Genomic DNA, 25,415 nt, shown 5'->3' with positions numbered 1-25,415 from the left:
ATCTGCCAGGAAGTGAAGGGACCAGATGCCTTGATCTTAATTTTTTTGAATGTTGAGTTTTAAGCCAACTTTTTCACTCTCCTCTTTCATCTTCATCAAGAGGCTTCTTAATTCCTTTTCACTTACGCCATAAGGGTGGTGTCATCTGCATATCTGAGGTTATTGATTGAAGTCTCTCCTGGCAATCTTGATTCCAGCTTGTGCTTTATCCAGCAGCATTTCGCATGATGTATAATGTATGTAAGTTAAATAAGCAAGGCGACAATATATAGTCTTAATGTACTCTTTTCCCAATTTTGAAGCAGTCTGTTGTTCCATGTCCAGTTCTAACTGTTGCTTCTTGACCTGCATACAGGTTTCTCAGTAGGCAGGTAAGGTGGTCTGGTATTCCCATCTCTCTGTATTTTTCCCTCTTGACCTGCATACAGGTTTCTCAGTAGGCAGGTAAGGTGGTCTGGTATTCCCATCTCTCTGTATTTTCCCGTTTGTTGTGATCCAGACAGTCAAAGGCTTTAGCATAGTCAGTGAGGCAGAAGTAGATATTTTTCTTGAATTCTCTTGCTTTTTCTATGATCCAGTGGATGTTGGCAATTTGATTTCTAGTTCCTCTGCCTTTTCTAAATCCAGCTTGAACATCTGAAAGCTTTTAAAATTGGCTCTACCTTACCTAGATTGCTGCCAATTCTCAAGCACACCTTAACCCTTAACTATTTTAATTAATTTTATTGATGTATAGTTGATTTACAGTATAAGTTCTGGGTGTACAACATAGTGATTCAGTGTTTTTGCAGTTTATATTTCATTACAGGTTAAAAGAAGCATGATAGTGGGCATAATTTCCTGTACTATGCCGTAGATCTTTGTTGTTTACACCTTGTATTTTATTTTTCCTTTGTGCCCGTTATACTTGAGATACCTTCACAATTTCTGCAGTCAGTTGAAATCCTACAGACTGTTGAAAATCTAGTTAGAAATATCACCTTCACTCTTTCCCTCCCTCATTCTCCCTTCTACTCCATCTCTACAGCGTTGTGTTCATACTGCTCCTTACAGACTTTATTATGAATTGTTTCTTAGTAATTTAGTAACGGGGCTTCCATTACTTGAAGGAAAGTGACAGATGTAAATTGTGGGCATGAGAAGAGATCTGTTGATGGCCTACTCTTGATCCCTCTACGAATCATGTCCTTACTGCTTTCATCTTTGGAAAAAAAGCCACTTCCACTATCCCCCAAGGCAGAAAACTGGGGCCTCTGCTTTCCCAATACAACAGCAATATATTTCTATTTGACACTTGACATTTGAAAAACATCTCACTAGGAAATGGTCTTTATTTTTATCACATACTTCTTGCTTCTTATAATTTGCTAAAATGAATGACACATATTTTCTGTTTTTTGAATTTTTTAATGTTGAGTCATCAAAGACAATTGAGCTCTCACAGAGATAAATGGAAATGAACTGACTATGTAAAAAGAAGCAAATTGACAGAAAGGAGTTAAATGAAGCAAATATTTCTTATATAAATGGTATCTATTCAGAACATCAGGCTTTGAGTAATTTGCTGTCATGGAGACTGACTTTGGAATGTAAAAATTAGCTAAAATAATTCAAATATGTCTAGTCAGTGGTTTCTTGAATATTTTGAGTAGAGTATGTTAGAAAAGATAATAGAAAAAAAACCCAAATATTTTAAAGAAAAGAAAAATGGGTTAGTCTTATGAAGAACAGATTTATATCAAAAAGATAAATAAAAATATGGATGTGGTTAAAATGCATTAGAATAAATTTTTAAGGCATTTTGTGGTTAATTGCAAAGTGACTGTTGCATGCCGGTAGTTCTTTCTGGGATCCACAGATTCCTGGGAACTTGGGACAGTTTTAGAGGAATTTAAAAGGTCAGAACTGTTTTTCTAATGAAATGAGATATTTGCCTTTTTTATTGTGTTAACATGAACGTTGCTGGGACTAAAGCAGTGCTGGGTAAAAATGCTGAGTCCATATCCGAAACCTGGCAATGGCCCCAGTCTGACCTGCTGGTCATTACATTCTTCACTGTCATGCTCATGAGAAAAAAAAGCAATGCAGTTTTTACTTAATGTCCTTGATGAAGCAGAACAAATGATGTGTTATTAAGTCTTGATTCTTTTTAATATTCTGTGTAACAAAATAAGAGGTACATACATAGTGCTTCCTTTGCATACCAAAGTGCAGTAGGAAAAACCACTTACACAGTTCTTTCAGAACTAAAATAGCTACTTTTTAAAGTGGAAGAATCATTTAACTTTAAAGAATGTTTGACATACTTTGATTATTCAGATTTGGGCATTTGGGAGATGTTTTCTCAGAATGAACAAAGTGGGTATGTCACTTCAAGGAAAACTACTGTCGGTATTTATTGTCAGTGATAAAATTCAAGCTTTCAGGTAAAAATTAGAATTTAGGAAGGCTTGTGTGTATCACCTTGAGCTTGACAGCTTCCCAATATGTAAAGATTTTGCTAATGAGATTAGTGGTACTATTAACACATAGACTTTTTCAATTATTTTGTAACTTAATTACTAGTAATTCTCAACTAGTGCATAATGTTATGAAATCATGCATGGGTAAAAAGTCCATACAAAATGCAAGGTAGATCAATGGATTTTAAGGTTCAGGGAGTAAAAAATTTATTGAAATGCATTCAGATCCTACATAGAAATTTACCTTTAAGAAACTAGCTGTTGTTGAGATATGCTGTTGCATTGAAGAAGCATATACACAATAATTTGAAAATGTCTGTGAGGTCTGATTTTCTTCATATACATCAACCTAAGTCACATATTGATAAATTGAATTCAGGAGCAGATATGAGAAAAATAGCTGTGTTCTATTAAACCAGACTTTTGCAAAAATAAACATCAATGCCACTCTTCTTACTAAATGACTTTTTGAAAGGATAATCATTTTTACTAAAAGTATTTTTATCTTAACATGTAATGTGTTTATTATTATTTAGAAATAAATACATAAGTAATACTTTAATATTTCTTAATCTTTTTATCTATATGGTTAATATTGATAGATACTATGCCTATAAACAGATGCCTTTTGGGGCACTCAGTGATTTTTTTTTTTAAGAGTTTAAAGGGATCCTGAAAAAAAAAAAAAGAGAACTCTTGTGTAGAAAATAAATGCCCTAAAAATAACTTTTAAGACAACTATGTTTCTTGAGATCATAAAAGATAGGAAAAGCTATGTGGAGAAATTTTGGGACTCTGTGTCAGGAGATGCTTTGATAAGCTCTCCTATCTGTCAGGTTCAGTTCAGTTCAGTCGCTCAGTTGTGTCCGACTCTTCTGCGACCCCATGAAACGCAGCACGCCAGCCCTCCCTGTCCATCACCAACTCCCAGAGTTTACTCAAACTCATGCCCATCGAGTCGGTGATGCCATCCAGCCATCTCATCCTCTGTTGTACCCTTCTCCTCCTGCCCCCAATCCCTCCCAGCATCAGGGTCTTTTCCAGTGAGTCAACTCTTCGCATGAGGTGGCCAAAGTATTGGAGTTTCAGCGTCAGCATCAGTCCTTCCAATGAACACCCAGGACTGATCTCCTTGCAGTCCAAGGGACTCTCAAGAGTCTTCAACACCACAGTTCAAAAGCATCAATTTTTCGGCACTCAGCTTTCTTCACAGTCCAACTCTCACATCCATACATGACCATTGGAAAAACCATAGCCTTGACCAGATGGACTTTTGTTGGCAAAGTAATGTCTCTGCTTTTAAATATGCTATCTAGGTTGGTCATAACTTTCCTTCCAAGGAGTAAGCATCTTTTAATTTCATGGCTGCAGTCACCATCTGTCAGGTACCTGATGTTAATTATCACTTGATTTTTCTGTGTCTTCATTTTTGGACCCTTAGTTGTATGAATTGACATGTATACATTCTCAGTCTTGTACAGGTTAAGAAAGAATTAAGAACAAAACAGATATTTGTTCAGTCAATTCGTTTTACCACCTGTCATTCTAACATTCTCTGAAAATGGAAAGCCACTGAATATGCTGTCTGTCCATTTCTCCATTTCCATACTAGATCCTTTAATTAGTACAATTTTTTTAAAAAATTTAATTCCATCAGTTTTAGAAAAACTAAAAAAAAAAAAGTTTATATAGACTTCTGTGACTTTAAGTTCTGTGGATAAATTTCAAATTCAGTTATTTCTTCTCAGCAAAATTTGACACAGTCACTTCCTATTCCTTTTCAAAATATCAAACGTTCACTTATTTTTTTACCACATGCTTCTGTTCTTTCTGTTTGCCTGGCCACTCTTCGTTGATTCTCATTGCCTATTCATGTTTGTTTTCCTTGCCATTCTGTGTGGGAATTTTCATTCTCTTCTTACTCAGTTTCTTACTCAAGTAATTTTATTTATCTTCATGGCTTCATTTCATATCTCCCATTTTTGTAGTGATGAGTCCCTGAATTTTATTTTCTGTGTAAATTTCTCTTCTGTTATATAGACTTGTAGGCTTAACTGCATATTTGCTATTTCTACTGGGATGCTACAGATGTACCTCAAATTGAACCTTTTTTAACAGGATTTTGTAGTTTATCCCATAAATTTCTGGATCCTGATTTTCAGTAGATGGAGCCATTATCCATCTGGTTGCAGAATAAAAAGTCATAGGGCCCTTCTTTGATATCTCCCCCTAACTCATTCCCAGTTGGTGATCACTAAGACCTGATGGATTTTCTTCCAAATAGAGTATTTTTTAAATTTCTTCTGTCTCCTCCATTCCTTCCATTAGGTCTGCACCCAGCTGACATCGTTTGCCCAGAACATGGCCTAAGTCCCCTATCTCATCCCCTTGAGAGCCGCTCCTCCCTGTCTGAAGTCTGGTCTCTGTATTTGACAAAATTCAAATCTAATGATAATAACGTCAAATATTTAAATTCTTTGTTGGCTTCTTTTTGCTTTTTGATAAAGACTGTGGCTATTCATAATCTCATACTGGTCTTCCCATTAGTATTTTCCAGCTGTTATTACTTCTTTTTAGTTCCTTCAATGCACTGTGCTTGCCTGTACATCAGGCTCTTAACAGAACTTAGTTTCACCTCATCTTTGCCTGTTTGACTTCTGTTCACTTACCTTTCTGATCTCAACTGAGATCTCACGGTGTATTCTTTTCCTTTGTATCACCTAACACAGTTTGTAATTGCAAATACTTAAAAATTATGGCCATTTTCCTTATGAAACTCTTAGGGAGAGTGGCTCTGTTTATTTTACTTGCCCTGTATTTTAAGTATCTTGGACAAGACCAGATAATTTTCAGTAAATATTTTTGGTTTGCATGTTTGAAAAATGTGATGTGTCTTAGGTGGACAGAGCTTGAAAGAAAATACATGTTAGGAAGGAGAATGGTGTGGAGGTGGGTAAGTGGTTTGTCTCGCCAAGCACTTCAGTTTCTCAGTTCCCTTCCTGCTATAAAATTCTGTGCTTTCTGATGAACATTTATTTGCTCAATTTTGATAATGTCTGTTCTCTCAAAGGATAACATCTTTTAAAAACGCTCATACATATAGATTGACTGAATCTGCTGTTCTGTAGTTATCACAACTCAAAATAATATGGGATGCTTATCATCTGAAGAAGTTCAAGATTTCAGTCTAAAAAATATAGTTATCTAAAGTATTCTTTAAAGCACATTCTTTTTTATTTGCCTAACCACATTTTAGAAATTTCAAGCGGTTAAAATCTCTCAAAAACTTTGTATATCATGTATATATTATTTGATATCCAGGTTACAGATGTCAAATTATTGATTTTCTATTTGTTATGTGAAGGTGAATATGGATATTAATGTATAATTTTACTAAATACATCACATGTAATGAATACAAAACAAATACATTAAGCTGTCTGCCTCCAAAACTTTTGAAATATAAAAGCACAACTTACGGTTGGGTTCTTGGTTAACAAAATAATTGCCTTCAAACTCCAGAATGCCTTGGGTCCCCAGACTGTCTGGACAGGTGGTGCCTCTTAAATCCAGGCTTTAGTGCTCAGAAGTCATTTGGAGATTTATGTGATCTCACTGAGGAACATCATGAATCTGGAATTAACAGCCATACAGAACAATTTGATCTGGCATTGAATTATTTCTTGCCTAGAGTATGAAACCATATGATTTTGTTTAGAGATACTGGGGTAAAGTGTAAAACCCCAGGACGAGGATTCTCAAAGTACAGGATTAAAAACACCTCCAAGCAAAACAAGAAAACCTACTTGACCGGAACCTGTGGCCAAATGCTGTAGGTTTAGAGGGCACGTTTTAGCTTCTGTGCGTGCTTGCTCTCTGACCCTGGCCCTACTTTTATTCTAGTTACATTGTTCTGCTGATGAGGCGGGGGACTGATACCATTCTGCTGCCCACACAAAGATAAGTAAAGTATCAAAAATGTATTGAACTATTTCTGCCAGAAATGATGGAGATGAATTACAGTCTTACAGTTCTTATTGTCAACATTAACTCTGCTTAAAAAAATGCATTTATGGATTTATCTATAGGAATTAAAAAGCTATTAAATTTCCTTAAACTTTATAGTGGTGTCGCCTTATTTGGAATTACTGAATTACTGTATAGAGTTTATATGAGCTAGAAAGAGATAATCTTTATTTGGAAGTTCAGAAAGTGTAATATCAACTCAAAGTAGTTTATTAGCAATCAGAGGAAAGCCAAGATATTAAATACTACACAAGACAATGAAAGATGAAAATATATGTCTAGGAATATTATGCCAAGGATGAAGGATTGTTAACATCTGTAAAAAGAAAATCTGAATACTCTGTTTCACTCACATTATGGTAACAGATATTATCACCCCGTTTTATTTAACATCTGTAAAAAGAAAATCTGAATACTCTGTTTCACTCACATTATGGTAACAGATATTATCACCCCGTTTTATTTAGTACCATTTTATTTTCTGTCAGAATGTGTTGCATTTTTGAGAACTCTTTCACTTGGAAGTGACTATTTATTCAGAAGTTTCAAAATACTTTTATTTAAAACTTTGGGATACATTTTACTTTAAAAGTGTAAATATTCTACTACAATTTCTACTGTGTAATTTCTCCACATACTTCAGAACCTCATATATTTCTGAAGTTTTTAGCTAATGCCTAAGAAAGCAGATGAAAACATTAAAGCAATGAATTGAAAATATTGTATATTTAACTGTTAAAGGGTTTAGGTTAGGTATATATTTGTGCTTTTTACTTAGCTTCTAGGATAGCACTGTTTTATAAAATCTGTTTTCCTTTTGGATTTATTCTCTTCTTCCTAATTTATTCTCTTCTTCTCTAATTCCTGAGTCATTGGAATTATTAAAGTATTCTTGTAACTAATTCTGTTTTGCAAATGTCTCCTCCCAGTGTTTCTTTTACTTTTGATTTTTAAAAAGAGTTGTATCTTGTCTATGAAGTAACATCAACTCTGTGCCTGCAAAAGCATATGCTGTGTAGTCTCTTTTTAAAAATCTAAAAATTTTCTGTTGACAGTTAAATTCTTTAATCTGTCTGTAACTGATTTTTACAGAACTAGATCTCTCTGTGTTTCTTCCCAAATGTTAAAATTTCCCAGCACGGATAACTGAAAATTGTGTATTTTCCATCCTACACTACCAAGCCATACATCAGGTTGTGCAGTTATCGTAATGTATAGCAGAGTCAACACAGCAGTTAGAACAGTCTGATTCATAGAGTGGTGTTGACTGGTTGATTTTGGTTTTACTAGAAGTGAACTCCATAGGAGGTCTACTTAACTCTTACTTGATCTGCATTGGAAGAAAAGTTGTAGATCACGTGAACAAAAGTCTAACCTGAATCAGAGAAACAGAAGTTCAGTGGAACTCTTTGTGTTGTTCTGGTACAAGTGTAGCACATCCGTGGGAACCCGATATCTATTCCAGCAGAGTCTCACATTTCAGGGATAGGGAGAACAGATTTCCCAAGAGAATCACTAGCAAAGAAATTGAAAGGTCTGTTCTAATTCTTTTTCGTTTCAAGACAAATCTGTTCTACCTGTTTGGGAACAGACCTATTTAATGGCATTAGTTTCAAGGAGTATATAATGCATCTTGAAGGGCAATACCCTGTTCTCAGAATATATCATACTCTCGTTGCTCTCTGAGAAGCTTATTGCAGAAAGTACACATTCAAACATGGAGTAAGTGGGATCTTACTAGTCCCTGCTGCTGCTGTTCAGTTGCTAAGTCATGTCCCGACTCTTTGCATCCTCATGGACTGTAGCACGCCCGGCTTCCTGTCATCCACTGTCTCCTGGAGTTTGCTCAAATTCATCTCTATTGAATCCCGATGCTGTCTAACCATCTCAACCTCTATCACCCACTTCTTCTTTTGCCTTCAATCTTTTCCAGCATCAGGGTCTTTTCCAGTGAGTTGGCTCTTCACATCAGGTGGCCAAGTATTAGAGCTTCAGCTTCAGCATCAGTCCTTCCAAAGAATATTTGCAGTTGCTTTCCTGTAGGATTGACTGGTTTGATCTCACAGTCCAGGGGACTCTCAAGAGTCTTCTCCAATACCACAGTTTGAAAGTATCAGTTCTTTGGCACTCAGCCGTCTTTATGGTCCAACTCTCACATCTGTACATGACTACTGAAAAACCATAGCTTTGACTAGATGGATTTTTGTCAGCAAAGTGATGTCTCTGCTTTATTAATACACTGTCTAGGTTTGTCATAACTGTCCTTCCAAGGAGCAAACATATTAATTTCATGGCTACAGTCACCATCCACGGTGATTTGGGAGCGTAAGAAAATAAAATCTCACTGTTTCACTTTTTCCCCTTCTATTTGCCATGAAGTGATGGTACTGGATGCCATAATCTTATTAGTATTTTTTTTAAGCACTGAGTTTCAAACCAGCATTTTTGTTCTCCTCTTTCTTTCTTAGCAAGAGGCCCTTTAGTTCCTTTCCACTTTCTGCTGCTAGAGTGGTATTATCTGCATACCTGAGGTTGTTTATATTTCTCCTGCCAATCTTGATTCTGGCTTGTGTTTCATCCAGCCGGGCATCTCACATGATGTACTCTGCATATAAGTTAAATAAACAGGGTGACAATATACAGCCTTGTCATATTCCTTTCCTGGTTTTGAACCAGTCAGTTGTTCTATGTCCAGTTCTAACTGTTGATTCGTTGGCATATAGGTTTCTTAGGAGACAGTCCTTGCTATCCTAAACAATTAGAAAAATGTATAAAGCAAATATGTTTCCTCAGTGTACAATAAACAGAATGGGACTGTGGTCCCTGAGATAAGGGAAACAATTAAAAGGAAATCTTTTGATCATTTTAAATTTCTGCCTGGAAGAAGTTTTGTACTGTAGCGTAAGAACAGTAAACTCATGCACAGCAGAATAGCCTTACTGAATTGACGATAGGGAGATAAAAGACCCTGGGAGCTCAAGTGGAGAGGAGGTTGCTATTAGGTGAATAGATCCAGAAGCCTGATTGGAGCCTCAGTATCTGTTGCTGAATACTAAGCTGTACCTTTATTAGGACGAACTGGCACAGGATTAAGCAAACGGCCATACTGCAGTGAACTGCCCGTTTCTCTGAGCTTGTACAGTATGCAGTTCCGGCCAATCAGAGGAGCGTCCTCATCGAATTCACAAAGATGCATGCAGTAAACTTTAGTCTTGAACATTCACTCAGTCACTCTGAGATGAAGTAATTTTAGCAGGGCTGCTAAACTGTTAAACTCTTGAAATCTATTGGTGTTAGACACAGCTGTTAGTTTTTACTAATTGCCTGCTGACTGCTCTGTTGTCTTTGACAGTAAGCTGGGGATAAGCTGCTCCATGGTCTGATCTATTAAATTCAGACCACTTTGCATGGGCAGACTATGAGACTAGACTTGGAGGTTTGTTCTGATCCTGAGATTACTCTTCTTTAGCTGCCTCTGTCCCTGGTTTTTTCTAGTAAACTAGGTGGCCTCTGTGAGCTTGTTGATCTGATGGAGCTATCAGCCTCTCTCAACTTAAATTCTTACCACCAAAATCGACATTGTTTTTAAAAGCACCCCTTAGGCTCAAATTTTCCCACATTCTGTTTTACATAAAGTCAGTTTCCTGGGGAGAGCTCCAGAGTTCTCTGGTGATAGGGCTGGCCTTTCCCCTTGGCAAAATCTGAGTTTTTGCTCCAGAGCTGGGGTAGCCACAATGACCCACTTCTCGGGGAGTATCACCTTAGCTTTGTAAGCAGGGAGCTGGGTAGGAGTGCTGTCTTAGGGAAAAGGGCAACTAGGTGGGCAACTAGGTATCTGATATTCTAGGTGTGTCTTGACTGGGTTTAGAACCTCTGCCTTCTGTGTAGGGACTGGGATGTGCAAGGGAGCCCTTGTCCTGTCCCTGGAATTCTCCAGGCAAGAACACTGGAGTGCTCACCAGAGGATCTTTCTGACCTAGGGGTTGAACCTGCTTCTCCTGCATTGGCAGGCAGGTTCTTTACCACTGGCAAGCCCCCTGTAAGCTGTACATGCTCAGAATTTAGACTCAACAACCCATTGCTGGAAGGATATGGGAAAAGATGGTTATGTTTTCTAATGCTTGAGTGGAAGCTGGGGAAGAGGAAACCCCATTTCTTGACCATATTTACCATGGCTTTATATAAAGCTAAGCTGATATGGGGGGGAAGTGGCTCAGGGTTTACATGCCGTAGACTCTCACTGTTCTTATTCTTACCAAGATTTAGTAAATTTTCTTGAATGAATTTTTTTTCATTTGCTGGATGCCAGAGGAGCTTCTTACATTGCCATTCCAGAAGTCATACTTCTCTGAAATACTGTTAATTTTTTTCACTATATTAGAATAATTTTTTTTCTCTGCCATTTAAAAACATATTAAATATGGAATCTAGAAATCATGCTGTTGATAGTACTTCTTTCTATAAAAATGACATAGACTGTGCAAAATATGTCACACCTTTAAATAAAATTGTTATTAGAAATATGGAAAAATCGTGTTTTCCCTGAAACAGCATGATGTGTATTTTTATATAACAGCAGTAGAAATAAATATTTTGATTTGTATTTTTTGAAACAAATCTTTTGTTGAACACAAGACACGAGGAACTTTTTAAAAAAAAATATTTCCTCTGCAAACACAAGAGACAGTTTTATAGTATACATGATTTATAAGGTTATTCAGCAAAGATTTTCACAGTATTTAGAATGGGTAATTTGTATATGCTGCTTTTGAAAGAATCAACTGACAGTTTATTGTAATAAAACAAGACGTTCTTTTCTTTTTTTTTTCCCCCAGACGTTCTTTTCTTAATAGGCCTTTAGAAATGCAAAACTTCTTGCAGTTACCAACTTAATGTACAGCTATTTCTACTTATTTAATACCTGAATGTCTGATTCCTCACCCTGCAGTGTTGCCTTTTATAGAGACACCAAATCTAATGTGCACATTTTCATTTTTTTAGAGTGCCTGCTTGTGGGCTCACTAAGGGTATAGAAAATCTGCAAAGAATTATCCATGAAGTCTCTGGATAAAAGCATGACAAATAACAGCTGATATACCTCATGAAGGAGTCTATCAGTGTAAAGACATATAAACCATAAATGTCAAAAGGAAGAATTCCTTGAAAATAGAACAAATAGAAGCTACTTTGGAAGCCTATTTAGTTAGGCCTTGGAATCTTTTCTTTAACAATTTTGAAGGGCAAAGAAAAAGTCATTTGATTTAATGTACGTTATTAGACATTAGTAGTTACTCAGGTGTTTTGGCCATTTGTAGTTAATAAAAATAAACTGAGTTATTATATCATACCCAAATTTTATGTATATTGGCTATAATGTAATAGCCAACTCATTGGAAAAGACCGTAATGCTGGGAAAGGTCAAAGGCAAAAGAAGGGCACGTGGGGCGTCAGAGGATAAGATGGTTAGGTAGCATCATTGACTCAATGGACATGAATCAGAGCAAACTCCGGGAGATAGTGAAGGACAGGGAAGCCTGGCATGCTGCAGTCCTTGGGGTTGCAAAGAGTTGAACACGACTTAATGAATGAACAACAACTAATAATGTAAATTATTATTTAATTTGGCTTACCTGAAATATTCCTAAACAGGGCACAAGTTTGATTAAAATCCTTGATTAGATCCCCTGCAGAAGGGAAAGGCTACCCACTCCAGTATTCTGGCCTGGAGAATTCCATGGACTGTATAGTCCATGGGGTCACAAAGAGTCGGACAGGACTGAGCAGCTTTCACTTTCATTTCGTCACTCAGTTGTGTCTGACTCTTTGCGACCCCATGGACTGTAGCCCACCAGGCTCCTCTGTCCATGGGGATTCTCCAAGCCAGAATACTGAAGTGGGTTGCCATGCCCTCCTCCAGGGGATCTTCCCAACCCAGGGATCAAACCCAGGTCTCCCACATTGCAGGTGGATTCTTTTACCTTCTGAGCCACCAGGGAAGCCCATAATAAATAATAGGGAGGAATATTTGATACAGCTACCTAGATTAACAGAACTGGTCTTTAATACTAAATTCCTAGAGAAGGACTTCAGATTTACCTGGGATTCTCCCCCCCCCCCCCCCCAATTCTTGTGTAATTGTGATGTACCATGCAGATGCCCTCTCAGAAACTCAGGATTTTCATCCTGGCTGTTGAGAGGGTTGCAAAGGATAGCCTTAGCTTCAACTTTTTTTGGAGATAACTGAAGAACACTGCCTTGCCCAGAGTTGTGTTGCCTTTCAGGGCAGTCCACAACCAATGCCTGATCAGCGAGGGGATATTAAACCCTGGCCCTCTTATCTCCAGCTCAGAAAAACTCTGAGGCCATGCCAGTCTCCACGCCAAGTCCTCTGTTGGGACTGCATCATGGGTCAGGGTCATCCTCTGTCCAGCCATTTCTTCCTCCCTTCCCACGTGCTAATCTCTGTCTCAGAGTCTACTTCCTGGGAACCTAACCTGAGACAGGTGCCAAATCCCATCCATTCAGCTGGGACAGAATCCATGGCCACATTTCACAGAGTGAGAAGTGAGACAAAGGGAAGCAGAGGGATTGTTGTGAACTAAAACACTGTGAAAGGTGTTTTCTCCTGAAAGTGGCTTTCAGGATGTTGGGTACTACAATGAGTGAAATTTCTTAAAATGTTTGAGGTTAACTTTTTTTTAAAGAAAGAATTTCTAAAAAGATATCATCATCTACTATTGCCACTTTACAGAAAATAAAGAAAATTTGAACTTCAGAAATACTAGAAAGTATATTATCTATTATCTTCATTAAACAAATCATAATATTGCATTTATTAAAGCTTTCATTTTTGGGGGAAAAATTTTAGTACAGGGCAGGAAACACTTCATTATGGAGTTACACTACTTAGGATTATACCCCTGCCCAATATTTAATAATTGCTTCAATTTCTTCCTTGTTTATGCATTGTCATTAAAATTATTACATTAAATTTTTAAAAAATTATAACTTATCATAGTTATACATTCAAATAGTTGAAGTTGGAAGTAGAGTTGTCAAGATGTTGTGGAAAATGCTTGTGCCTCTGTAATCTCTGTATAGTTACATTGTAAAAAGACCCAATAAAAAGGACCAAACAAAAGGCTTAGTTTGTTACTGTTTTTTGGCTCAGTTGTCACCAGAAATATTTTAAGGGCGACAATCCCAGGCTTTGTCAAACTAGTCTCACATCATATTTCTGAACTCATTTTACTTTTGTTTCTGTTGTCTTTATAGAAAAAAAAGGGAATTTTTTGGTCAATAAAATGAGGTTGCTAACAGGAAACAAATAGTAAAAATGCAGATTTTCATTTATATGTGTTTTATTTTTACATTGTCATCCTATTTTTTTTTGACAGCAGCTATACCAGCAAGATAATAAATATTTTACTACTCTATGTGTGTTCACAGGCTGCCACTCATTGCTTTTTCTAACACATCTTCAAAGAGTTTACCTTGCTTAAACCTTTCTCTGACTTACTGAAGACTCTTGGAGAAATATGTATGTTTTAATGATTTGCAACTCATAAAGCAGCTTTTTACATTCCAAGTAAGGCTGAAAGAGCGATGATTTTAGGCCTAGCCACATTTTGAGGGAAACTTGACATATGCCACAAGGAAACTTGGGACATAAATGAAAGGATATCAAATCAGCATTTTTATTTTACACCACTGACAGCATATCACAAGTCAAAAATAATTCCAGCTGGACCTAAATATACAAACTGTCTTACTTTGAAAGTTGGTATGTCATTTTTGGTTCAGTAAGAGTGGAAATGTATACATTTAAAAAATATTACTCTTTTGTAATATGTAAAATCCTAAGTTGATAGACTTGCTGTCAAATGCTTTTAAAAGAAAAATAGCCAAAAATAGGCATAGTGATGAATTGTCAGGGATCGTGTAATCAAAGATATTTCTGCATTGAAAAAGCCAAAATTATAATAGATTTAGAAAGTTACTTATATAATTTTTGAGAAAATATTATGGATGCTTAGAAAAAACAAGATGACAAATGTAAAATTACTGTGTACACCTAGAAGGTTATATGTACTTAAGTAAGAATAGTTTTTCTTAATGAATGTGTCCAGTTCCTCACCTTGAGTACTGAAATGCTAATTTCTAAAAAGAAATAGAATGAGTCATCATAGAAGCCACACAGTTTGTAGTGATACTTAGTCCAAGATGTGGCTTATGAGAATTTCAGAATTTGAAAAGCAATTGTTTTATCCAACTTACCTGACTCTCTTAGTGTGACCTATATTTTTTAGTCATTTGTCATTTTAGTCATTACAAAATAATGAAAATTTGTACTGGTTGATACTTTTATCTTTCTGTTTCCCAAGGTCAAATCTTACCCTTAGACTTTTTCATTTATGTAAACTCCTCTCCATTTCAACTGCCAGTATATGTTCAGAAATTTAAAAAACATTTTTATCATATATCACCATCCCTAATTATTTTTATATTAAAATAAATATTGACACACTTGTAAACTGAAGTAATAATGGCCCTCACCAAAGACAGCTATATATTTAATGAACTCATTAACTAATTAAAACCAGTGCTGGTTAAGCATCTTATAATCAGAAGCCACTATGTAAGCATATGTTGAGCTTTTATAGATGAATTGACCACAGTTCCTGTTTTTTTAAGACAATATACTGACAATTTTGGTAGTCTAAGATTGATGTGAATATTACACTAACTTACTCCTCCTTGCTAAGTTTATTCTGATAAAAATTCGATAAGCATTTTTTGAACATCCTCTGTGTTCTGGGTGCTGGGAATACAACAGTGAGGCAGGTATAACATTGTTTTCCTAAGATTACACCTAACAGGAAAGTAGGTATATGATTCAGGCCATTGTGAATCAATAAGTAAATGCCAAATAAAATTTCAGTGCTGTGCAGAACAAGGACTCAAGACCCTCCCTAATGACTGTAAGGTGACCACTCTCCTGTACAGTGAACTGGTCTCAGACAGTTTACCGATGTGCAGACTCCTCAGGTGTGTGAAGATCCCTCAGTTGTTCCCAGTTTGTTTACCCAACAGGAAAGTTGCCTGCAGGGCCTGGCTTTTCCCAAGGAGCACCTTTGCTTATTGGCTCAATTGCATTGGGTCTAGTTGTTGCAGTCATGTTCATATTACTCTATTCCTTTGGATGAGGACTTACTAAACCTAATTCTTTACATATTAATTAAATTAATTGTCTAGTAAGTTATAATTTGAAAGAAAGGCTTCTTAGAGTTATGCTACTATGCTACTTGGGAATAACATCTTTCCACCATTACAACAAACTTCTTTGCCTATTTGTTTACTGTGGGAACCCGAGGATCGCGGAAAGTAACACCCCAGGCACAGTTTTGCAAATACATTGGGCCAGAGTCAGTTTGAAGCAGTTAGGAAGCAGTACTGGTACATACAGCTGAGGTCCAGCAGTGTCTGAAACATCATGTGCAGTCATTTCCTGGAAATCATTTGCTCTAAGAGAAAAGGACAAATGGGAAGAAATTCAGAGAACACAGAGAAATGAATTAAAACATTAAATATGAATAAGTTAAGGTCAGGTTGCTTGCTTGCTTGCTCAGTTGCTTCACTGTCCGACTCTTTGTGACCCCATGGACTGTAGCCCACCGGGCTTCTCTGTCCATGGGGTTTCCAGGCATGATTACTGGAGTGGGTTGCCATGTCCTCCTCACAGGCAGGTTAGTGCTCATCAGTTGTTTTACATATATAAACAAACATAGAAGAGACCAGAAGAATGGTTCAGAGACCTTGGAATTGAAGGAAAAATTCTGTTTTATTCCAGCCAAGATGGATAAAAATCAGAAAAACTGCCTGTTACAAAAAATTCTTGAATGTTTCAATTGTAATATTTTTTTTTTCTGTTGAGACTACTTAAGAACTATCTCCTTATCTATTGTTTTCCTGTTTTTTCCCCCAAACTGCTATTAATATATCTGTGCTCAAGATACATTTTTATCTCAAGTATCTTATCAAATTTTTTAATAGATCCTTATAAAATTATTTACCTTCAAAGTTTTATTGAAAACGCACCTTCAGTTTAACTGGCTAAATTAAAGTGGAGCAACATGATATTACAGTGTTACAGTGAATCCTGAGAGAAGCCATTTGAATAGTGGGCCAAGTATAGCATGTTAGAGCTCCCAGACCATCGCATCAAATTACTGACGGGGAAGATGCATTCTAGAAGGGTTAAAAGCGCCTCATTGCAATTAGTCACTGACACAGTTGGCCAGAAACTAAAGTAGGTCACGTGGTTTGCTACTCAGCCCCATGTCTGCCCAACCTAGGATTGCTAAATTACTATTCAGAACACGACCTCACTGCCCTGAGGTCAGTACAGTTAGACATCAACAGTCTAATGATATTTTCTCTTGAAAATTCTGTTGTTTTTGGTAATGCAAAATTTGGGAAACAAAATCAAATTTTTGTATCTTAAAAATACTATAGTGCCTCGTAATGATAGCTGTGCTATCTGCTCTTGATCTTATTATATAAAAAATCCAGAATTATTTTATGTACATGAAAATTGAGTTTAAAATTTTTGAAAACAACTGTTTCTCTAAATAATGCAATGAAAGGAATTTTGAGGAGCTAGAAAGTTAACTCCGAAAGGATCAAAGTGAATTTAGGGCTTCCAGTTGAATTGCCCCTGTATTGAGGAATTCAGCTAGGAAGGGCAAGGGAAGGAATGTGGCAAATAAAGTATACTGATTTAGCTGCTTTTCCTTCTGGGTCTGCACTGAAGTGGCAGAAAATGAAACTCACCTTACATCAATCTACATAGATGAGTGGCTTCCCAGGTGGCTCAGTAGTAAAGAATACGCCTGCCAATGCAGGAGATGCAAGTTTGATCCCTGGGTCTGGAAGATCCTTTGGAGTAGGATATGGCAACCTGCTCCAGTATTCTTGCCTGGAAAATTCCGTGGACAGAGGAGACTGGCAGGATACAGTCGATAGAGTAGCAAAGAGTCAGACAAGACTCAGCTAATGAGCACACACATGCTGCATACAAAGTTATGGAGAAAAATATGACAGTAGAAAACCTTAAAGGTGAAAAGTAGGATAAGTGTTAATTTACTTGTCAGGATAAATTGGGAACCTACCCTGGGATGCAGGAGAAGACATGATTCAAGCAAATTAACCTTGCAAAGTTCCCTCCAGAAGACTTGGAAAGTGAGAGAAGTTGGTGTTTCAAAGGTGCAAAGAACAAGGTCCAGGATATTTCAGTTTATTTATTTATATTTTTAGAAAAGTATTTGTTGTTAAATCACTGTGTGTGTGTGTTCAAGAGCTCAGTTTTGTCCAGCTCTTCGCAACCTATGGATTGTATCCCCCTAGGCCCCAAAACTCCTCTGTCCGTGGAATTCTCTAGGCAAGAATACTGGAGTGGGCTGCCATTCTCTATCCAGGGGATCTTCCCCACCCAGGGATCCAACCCAGGTCTAATCACTAAGTCCTTGCATTCCTGAGTCCTTGCAAGTCTTTGCAACCTCATGGACTGTAAGACACGAAGCTCCTCTGTCTTCCCCTATCTCCCAGAGTTTGCTCAAACTCATATCCATTGGATTGGTGATGCTATCTAAGCATCTCATCCTCTGTCACCCCCTTCTTTTGCCTTCAATCTTTCCCACCATCAGGGTCTTTTCCAGTGAATTGGCTCCTTGCATTAGATGGCCAAAGTAGTGGAGCTTCAGCTTTATTGATAGTCCTTCCAGTTAATTTTCAGGGTTGAATTCCTGTAGGATTGACTGGTTTGATCTCTTTGCTGTCCAGGGGACTCTCAAGAGTCTTCTTCAGCACCACAATTCGAAAGCTTCAATTTTTCGGCACTCAGCCTTCTTTATGATCCAACTGTCATATCCATACATGACTACTGGAAAAACCATAGCTTTGACTATATGGACCTTTGTCAGCAAAGTGATGTCTCTGCCTTTTATTGCACTGTCTAGGTTGGTCATAACTTTCTTTCCAAGGAGCAAGTGTCTCTTAATTTCATGGCTGCAGTCACCATCTGCAGTGATTTTGGAGCCCAAGAAAAGAAAATCTGTTACTGTTTCTACTTTTCCCCCTTCTGTTTGCCATGAAGTGATAGGATCTGATGCCATGATCTTAAGTTTTTTGTTGTTGGGTTTTAAGCCAGCTTTTTTGCTCTTCTTCTTTCACCCTCATCAAGAGGCTCTTTAGTTCCTCTTTACTTTCTGTGATTAAAATGGTGTCATCTGCATTTCTGAGGTTGTTAATATTTCTCCCGCCCAGTCTTGATTCTAGCTTGTGATTCACCCAACCCAGCATGTCACATGTGATATGTTTGTTAAATAAGCAAGGTGACAGTATACAGCCTTGTGGTACTCCTTTCCTAATTTTGAACTAGTTCATTGCTCCATGCCTGATACTAACTGTTGCTTCTTGACCTGCATACAGGTTTCTTGGTAGACAGGTAACGTGGTCCAGTAGTCCCATCTTTTTTGAGAGTTTTCCAGTTTGTTGCGTTTCCACACAAAGTCTTTAGTGTAGTCAATAGAACAGAAGGAGATGTTTTTCTGGAATTCTGTTGCTTTCTCCATGATCCAGCAAATGTTGGCAGTTGGATCTGTGGTTCCCCTGCCTTTCTAAACCAAGCTTATGCATCTGGTAGTTCTTGGTTCATGTGCTGCTGAAGCGTGGCTTGAAGGATACTGAGCATAACCTAGCATGTGAGATGAGTGCAGTTGTATGGTAGTTGGAACATTCTTTGGCATTGTCCTTTGGAATTGGAATGAAAACTGACCTTTTCCAGTCCTGCAGAGTTTCCCAAATTTGCTAACATACTGAGTGCAGCACATTAACATTATCATCATTTAGGATTTTAAATAGCTCAGCTGGAATTCTGTCACCTCCACAAGCTTTGTTTGAATAATACTTCTAAGACCCACTTGATTTCATACTTCAGGATGTCTGGTTCTAGGTGAGTGACCATACCATCATGGTTATTCAGGTCATTAAGACCTTTTTTTTTTTTTGTACAGTTCTTCAGTGTATTCTTGCCACTTCTTAATCCCTTCTGCTTCTGTTAGGTCCTTACTGTTTCTGTCATTTTTCATGCCCATCCTTGTATGAAATTTTCCCTTGAGTCTCCAATTTTCTTGAAACGATGTCTAGTTGTTCCCATTCTATAGTTTCCCTCTATTTTTTTGCATTTTTCATTTCAGAAGGTGTTCTTTTCTCTCCTTGCCATTCTGTAGAACTCTGCATTCAGTTGGATATATTTTTCTCTTTCTCCTTTGCCTTTCACTTCTTTTCTTTCCTCAGCTATTTGTAAAGCCTCATCAGACAACCACTTTGCTTTCTTACATTTCTTTTTTATTGAAATAGTTTTGATCACTGCCTCCTGTGAAGTGTTATGCATCTTTGTCCATAGTTCTTTAAGCACTCTTTCTACCAGATCTAATCCGTTGAATCTATTCAGGGATTTGATTTAGGTCATAACTGAATGGCCTAGTAGTTTTCCCTACTTTCTTCAATTTAAACCTGAATTTTTCTATAACAAGCTCATGATCTAAGCCATAGTCAGCTTAAGGTCCTGTTTTATCAGACTGTATAGAGATTCTCCATCTTCAGCTGCAAAGAATATAATTAATTTGATTTTGGTATTGACTATTTGGTGATGTCCATGTGTATAGTCATCACTTCTGTTGTTGGGGAAAAGTGTTTGGTATAACCAGTGTGTGCTCTAGACAAAATTCTGTTAGCCTTTGCCCTGCTTCATTTTTGTACTTCAAGGCCAAACCTGCCTGTTACTCCAGGTATCTCTTGACTTCCTACCTTTAAATTCCAATCCTCTGTGATGAAAAGGACATTTTAATTTGGTGTTAGTTCTAGAAGGTTTTGTAAGTCAATATAGAACTTGCCAATTTCAGCTTCTTTAGCATTAGTGGTTGTGGCACAGACTTGGATTACTGTGATATTGAATGGAAATGAACCAAGACCATTCTGTCATTTTTGAGATTGTACCCATGTACTGCATTTCTGACTCTTTTGGTGATGTCGAGGGCTACTCTATTTCTTCGAAGGTGTTCTTGTCCACAGTAGTAGATACAATGATCATCTGAATTAAATTCGCCCATTCCTGTCCATTTTATTTCACTGATTCCTAAGATATCGATATTCACTCTTGCCATCTCCTGTTTGACCATTTCCAATTTACCTTGATTCGTGGTCTTAACATTCCAGATTCCTATGCAGTACTGTTCTTTACAGTGTCAGATTTTACTTTCACCACCAGACACATGCGCAACTGAGCATTGTTTCCACTTTGGCCCAGCCACTTCATTCTTTCTGGAGCTATTTGTAATTGCCTTCTGCTCTTCTCCAGTAGCATATTGGAGACCTTCCAACCTGGGGGGCCCATCTTCCAGTGTCATGTCTTTTTGCCTTTTCATACTGTTCATGGGGTTCTCATAGCAAAAATACTGGAGTGGTTTGCCATTCCTGTCTCCAGTGAACCACATATTGTCAGAATTTTTTAATATGACCCGACCATCTCTGGTGGCCTTACGAGGCATGGCTCATTGCTTCATTGAGTCTTGCAAGTCCCTTCACCACAACAGGGCTATGATTTATGAAAAATATAGAGATATATATTTTTGAAAATTTAAAAGGGTGAAAAACTGTTAAACTCTGGAAGGATGCACAGAGCACTAATAAAACTGGAATGTTCCAGGAGGGAAACTTAAGCATTTGAAGGGTGCTGTGTGATGGTGAGGGCATGCCCTTTACTCTGTAAACTATTTAAAATGAAAAGGGAAGTTGTAGAAGGATAATCAAGAGATAGGTGTCCTTTGAGATCCAGTGTTTTGAGGAAAGATCCAGAAGAGAAAGAGCAGAATCAAGGGAAAGAGAGAGGAGAGGAAGAGACAGGAAGAAGGAGAGGATTGGAGAGACAGAAGGAAGAGAGGGAGAGATTCGAGAAGCAGATGAGTGTCCCAAGAGAAAAAACAAAACAGAAATAAGTGATTTGGCATACCAGACCAGGTTTTGAAAAAACATTATTTTAAGAATTCTGAAGTCCAAGAAAGGTCTAAAATTATATAGCAAGACTCTAAACTTCAAATAATAAAAACAAATATGGGGAAATTTTGTTCCTTTGTGTTAATAACAAAAAATTAAAACCCTCCCACTTTACTAAAGAATAAAAAAGAAAACTGTTTTTCTCTTGGTATTTGAGATAGAATGGAATCACCTCTTCTGTTGATTTGTAGGTCCAATAAACTTTAATGAATTCCATGTTATATTGATAACTGTAATTTTTTTGTTAATAACTGAATACTTCTCTTAATAAACATAGTCATTTTTATTTAAAAAAAAAAGCAATAGCCAAAATTCAGTTATGTTCAGTTCTTTTGTAATTCTGAGGCCTACAGTCATGCCTTTGTGTTGACTTCTATTGATTTAAGTACACTTTTACTTGTTACTTTCTCAGAAGACCTCACAAGCAAGTCTGCAAATGTCTCAGTACCAGACTGGCCACTTTTTCTGCCAAATGTGTTAATTTTGTGTGCATTACTAAGAAGTTTCAAATTATAGCTAGTATCCACTAAGCAGTGGTATTTGTTTTATTTCCAGTGAACTATATGAAAGTATATTCAGGTGAGATGAATAACATTTGCTTGTGTAACACTTGCTCCCCCTCTTTTCTGGGGATGGTTAAATTTACATGATGCCTGTGTGAATTTATCGCCATCCTTATTTAGTGTTTCACACCGACCTCTCAACAAGCATGCAACTAAGTGAAAAGACTTTTACAGTGAAGGTATATGCTTTTCAGGATAGCCCTTGCTGACTTCTACAGTGACAATTGAGCACAACAGACACTCGTTTCCACAATTAGGAGGCAGACTAGTGAGAGAGGTGGTGTGACATGGTGGCCCAAAGTATGGGTTCTAGAACCTGGCTCTGAGTTTCCATTCCAGCCTCATGGCTGGATTTGTGGTCATAGGCAAGTTTTCAGCCTTGTTATTCTAAATTTCCTCTCTGTAAAATGAAAATAAGGTTGTTGAGAGGATTGGATGTCATAATGTATATAAAGAACTCAGAACAGGGCCTGAAAAGAGAGTAAAGCACCCTATTAACATTTGCTATCATCATCATTAATAGAAGCAGTAATAGTTATAATTCACTGTTATTATTCCTCAACAATTGTTAAGTAAAACAGCAGAGGTATTGGCTAAAATTCACGTAAGTAATTTACCTTGGTCATCTTGGTTTTGATAACACGGGATTTATGACTGACACTTGTTTAAAAACTGTTGCCATTTCACTTTCTGTTGATTTTATACACGTGTTGTTCAGTTAATATGTGTCCAATGTATTAATTTGCTTTGCTCATTCCCACATGTTCTAATCAAGTTAGACCACCTTCATTCACCCAGTGGTCAGAAGATGCTACATGTAATTGAGTCTCCTAATATCTCAGGGTTTCAGGGGAAACCTTCTGATGGTGACTTTGCTCAGAGGGTGTTTTCCTGAGTTGACTTGCACAGTGATAACTAAATTGATATTTCAGTTTCTGTAGTCATTATCATACAGACACAGAAAGTATCAGAAATACTCAGTTACTATAGGGGAAACAGAAAATACATTGGTAGGTAAGGCACCTCCAGGAATTATATAAAAATATGAGGTCGTATCACAATAAATGGTGAAATGTAGATATGGACACTTCTATCCATATTTGAAATGAGGAAATCAGGGATGAGAATTGATTTCCAGAGAAAGAAGTAACCAGTGGAGATGAGACTGGGTGTGGAGTTTGAAGCAATGGGGCAGAGTACATTTATGAGACTAATGAGTAAATTAGCTTAGGAATTTGCACCAACAATCTAGGAGAATGCTGCTGGATTCAAAACAATAGGAGGGATAAAAATAGTTCTGTGATAGAAGTAAATCTGTTAAGTCCATTCAGTCTTCTGTTCTTTGGTGAAGTATTTCCCTTGTTCATGCCCATTTTCACCCTAGTCAGAGCAAACTTTCAGAAATTTGAATCAGATGATAGCAGAAATACTCTTGCTACCATTCTTGACCCTCTTTCCACACTCAGCTCCTCCCAGAGGATGAAGATCAGCGATGTTGCAGACTTTCATGTTTTATCCCTTGTGTACAGACAAGTGCCTGTGGACTCGAAATAAATTTTAAATTACATTATTGAGTGGAGACTAAAATTTAAGAAAAAGGAGTGGATATGGCCATGGCCTCAAGCTAATGAGAGACTTGACATTATAACTCAGGGTCGTGACGGAAGCAGAGGCTCTTTTAAGTCAGTGATGTAGTTTTGGAGGAGGTTATCCTGAGTGTGTGGTGGCTGGTTGATCCTTGAGCTGGACTCGGGCAATGGGGGGCTCCTTACCTGCTCCCACGCTTGGAATGTACACTCTGTCCTCTATTTCCACAGCAGGAGCTGTTCTCGAGGGTACAGCCTTGAGAGAGTAAGTGTCATTGAGACCATCTGGACTGTACATGACTGGACCAATCAAAGTATAAACTTCAAGACCTGGGGTGGGGGTGTGTGTGGAGATCTCATCTTGTAATCTCAAGGCAGGCCTTGTGGGTAAACTTGGTGGTTTATTATTCCTTCCACCTGCCCATCTGGAGGGGTTTGCCTCTTTCTCGGGTCTCTCTTTGATCTCCGCGTATGTGGACCAGTTAGCGAACCAATGCATTCTGGTTATGCAAACAGGAAAAAAGACGAGTGTAACAGAACTGAAGAGATCATTCATTTATTCCCCCATTGGGAGATGGGCCTAATACTTACAGATAATTTGGAGAGGAGGCGATTACCCTGACACCTATAATAAAGGTTTAAGCAGTGTCTTATATCCACCCATCTCAGTTCCCCAACCTGAGGTCTGAAACGCCCTCCCCCTCTTCTGTCTCACTGAAGATAATTTTGTTAGGTAATAGTTTCTCTATGTTGTGAACAAGATACATTAAAGGACAGAAAAAATGGGCTTTCTGATTTCTCAGAATGGAGTAGGTACAGAAAGAATTACAGTGATCCATGCTCCGTAAGAGTCCTTGCTGGTCACCAGACGTTGCTAACACACACTCTACCAGGCAGATGAAAACACGGTGTAGGAAAAGGGCAAAGTCACTCTCCTTTGCTTAAATCATTTTATGTTTAGTACTAAATACTGTTTAAAAAAATGGGTCTAAATACTGTTTAGTTATGTACAACTAAAAGCCACTTAATCTTAACTCCTTGTTTTTGATATTCCATAATTTGCCCTATTGTAAAATATCTGCCAGGATTCAACACTTGATACATTTTTTTCCATGTCTATTAGTAATATTTTCTTAAATAAAGGAATGCTTTCAGCCAGTATGGTATAGAGCTGTAATTTTGCTTGTGCACATTTATTCATTGGGATCAACAAAATAGGTCAGCTCCACGGCTTGTCTGTGTAAACTTGCAAGTGACATAGAAATAGAGATATTCATAACTCTAGGTTATGGGATGTTTGCTTCAGAAAAAATATTCCATAGTAATTCCATAAGTGGATCTTTTAAAAAGTGCAAAGTTCAGAGTATATAAAAACATCCTCTTTACCAAGAAGGTCATCTCTGGTCTTTTTTCCTGAAAAATTTTGGTTAGGTTTGTCAGGTTAAGAAGAGTGAAATCAAATCCCTACCCTGAAGACATAAGAAAGCAGGCAGTTTATCAGGAAAAGCATAAACACAGAGATGAAGGATTTAATTGAAAGCAGAGGCAGTAAATAATGACAACTTAAAAACCTAGAAGATGGACCAGAGAAGGTTAAGAATCATGAAGCAGCCAAAATCTGTCCATTTTAGCTTCTCTGTTTAAAACTCGTGCATTCTCACTCG

The 25,415-nt window shown here is 37.4% G+C and overlaps 1 long non-coding RNA gene across 1 annotated transcript; it reads left to right on the top strand.

The window, feature by feature from the left end:
- Positions 1-499: 499 nt before the first annotated feature.
- LOC122432493 lies at positions 500-19,271 on the top strand. Its single transcript, XR_006266840.1, has 3 exons — positions 500-524; positions 6,423-6,426; positions 19,078-19,271. It is a non-coding gene; the product is annotated as an uncharacterized LOC122432493 (long non-coding RNA).
- Positions 19,272-25,415: the final 6,144 nt, after the last annotated feature.

The sequence above is a fragment of the Cervus canadensis genome, chromosome 31 (assembly GCF_019320065.1).
Source record: "Cervus canadensis isolate Bull #8, Minnesota chromosome 31, ASM1932006v1, whole genome shotgun sequence".
NCBI classification, from domain to species: Eukaryota; Metazoa; Chordata; class Mammalia; order Artiodactyla; family Cervidae; genus Cervus; species Cervus canadensis.
This window is presented reverse-complemented; position numbering and strand designations above follow the sequence as displayed.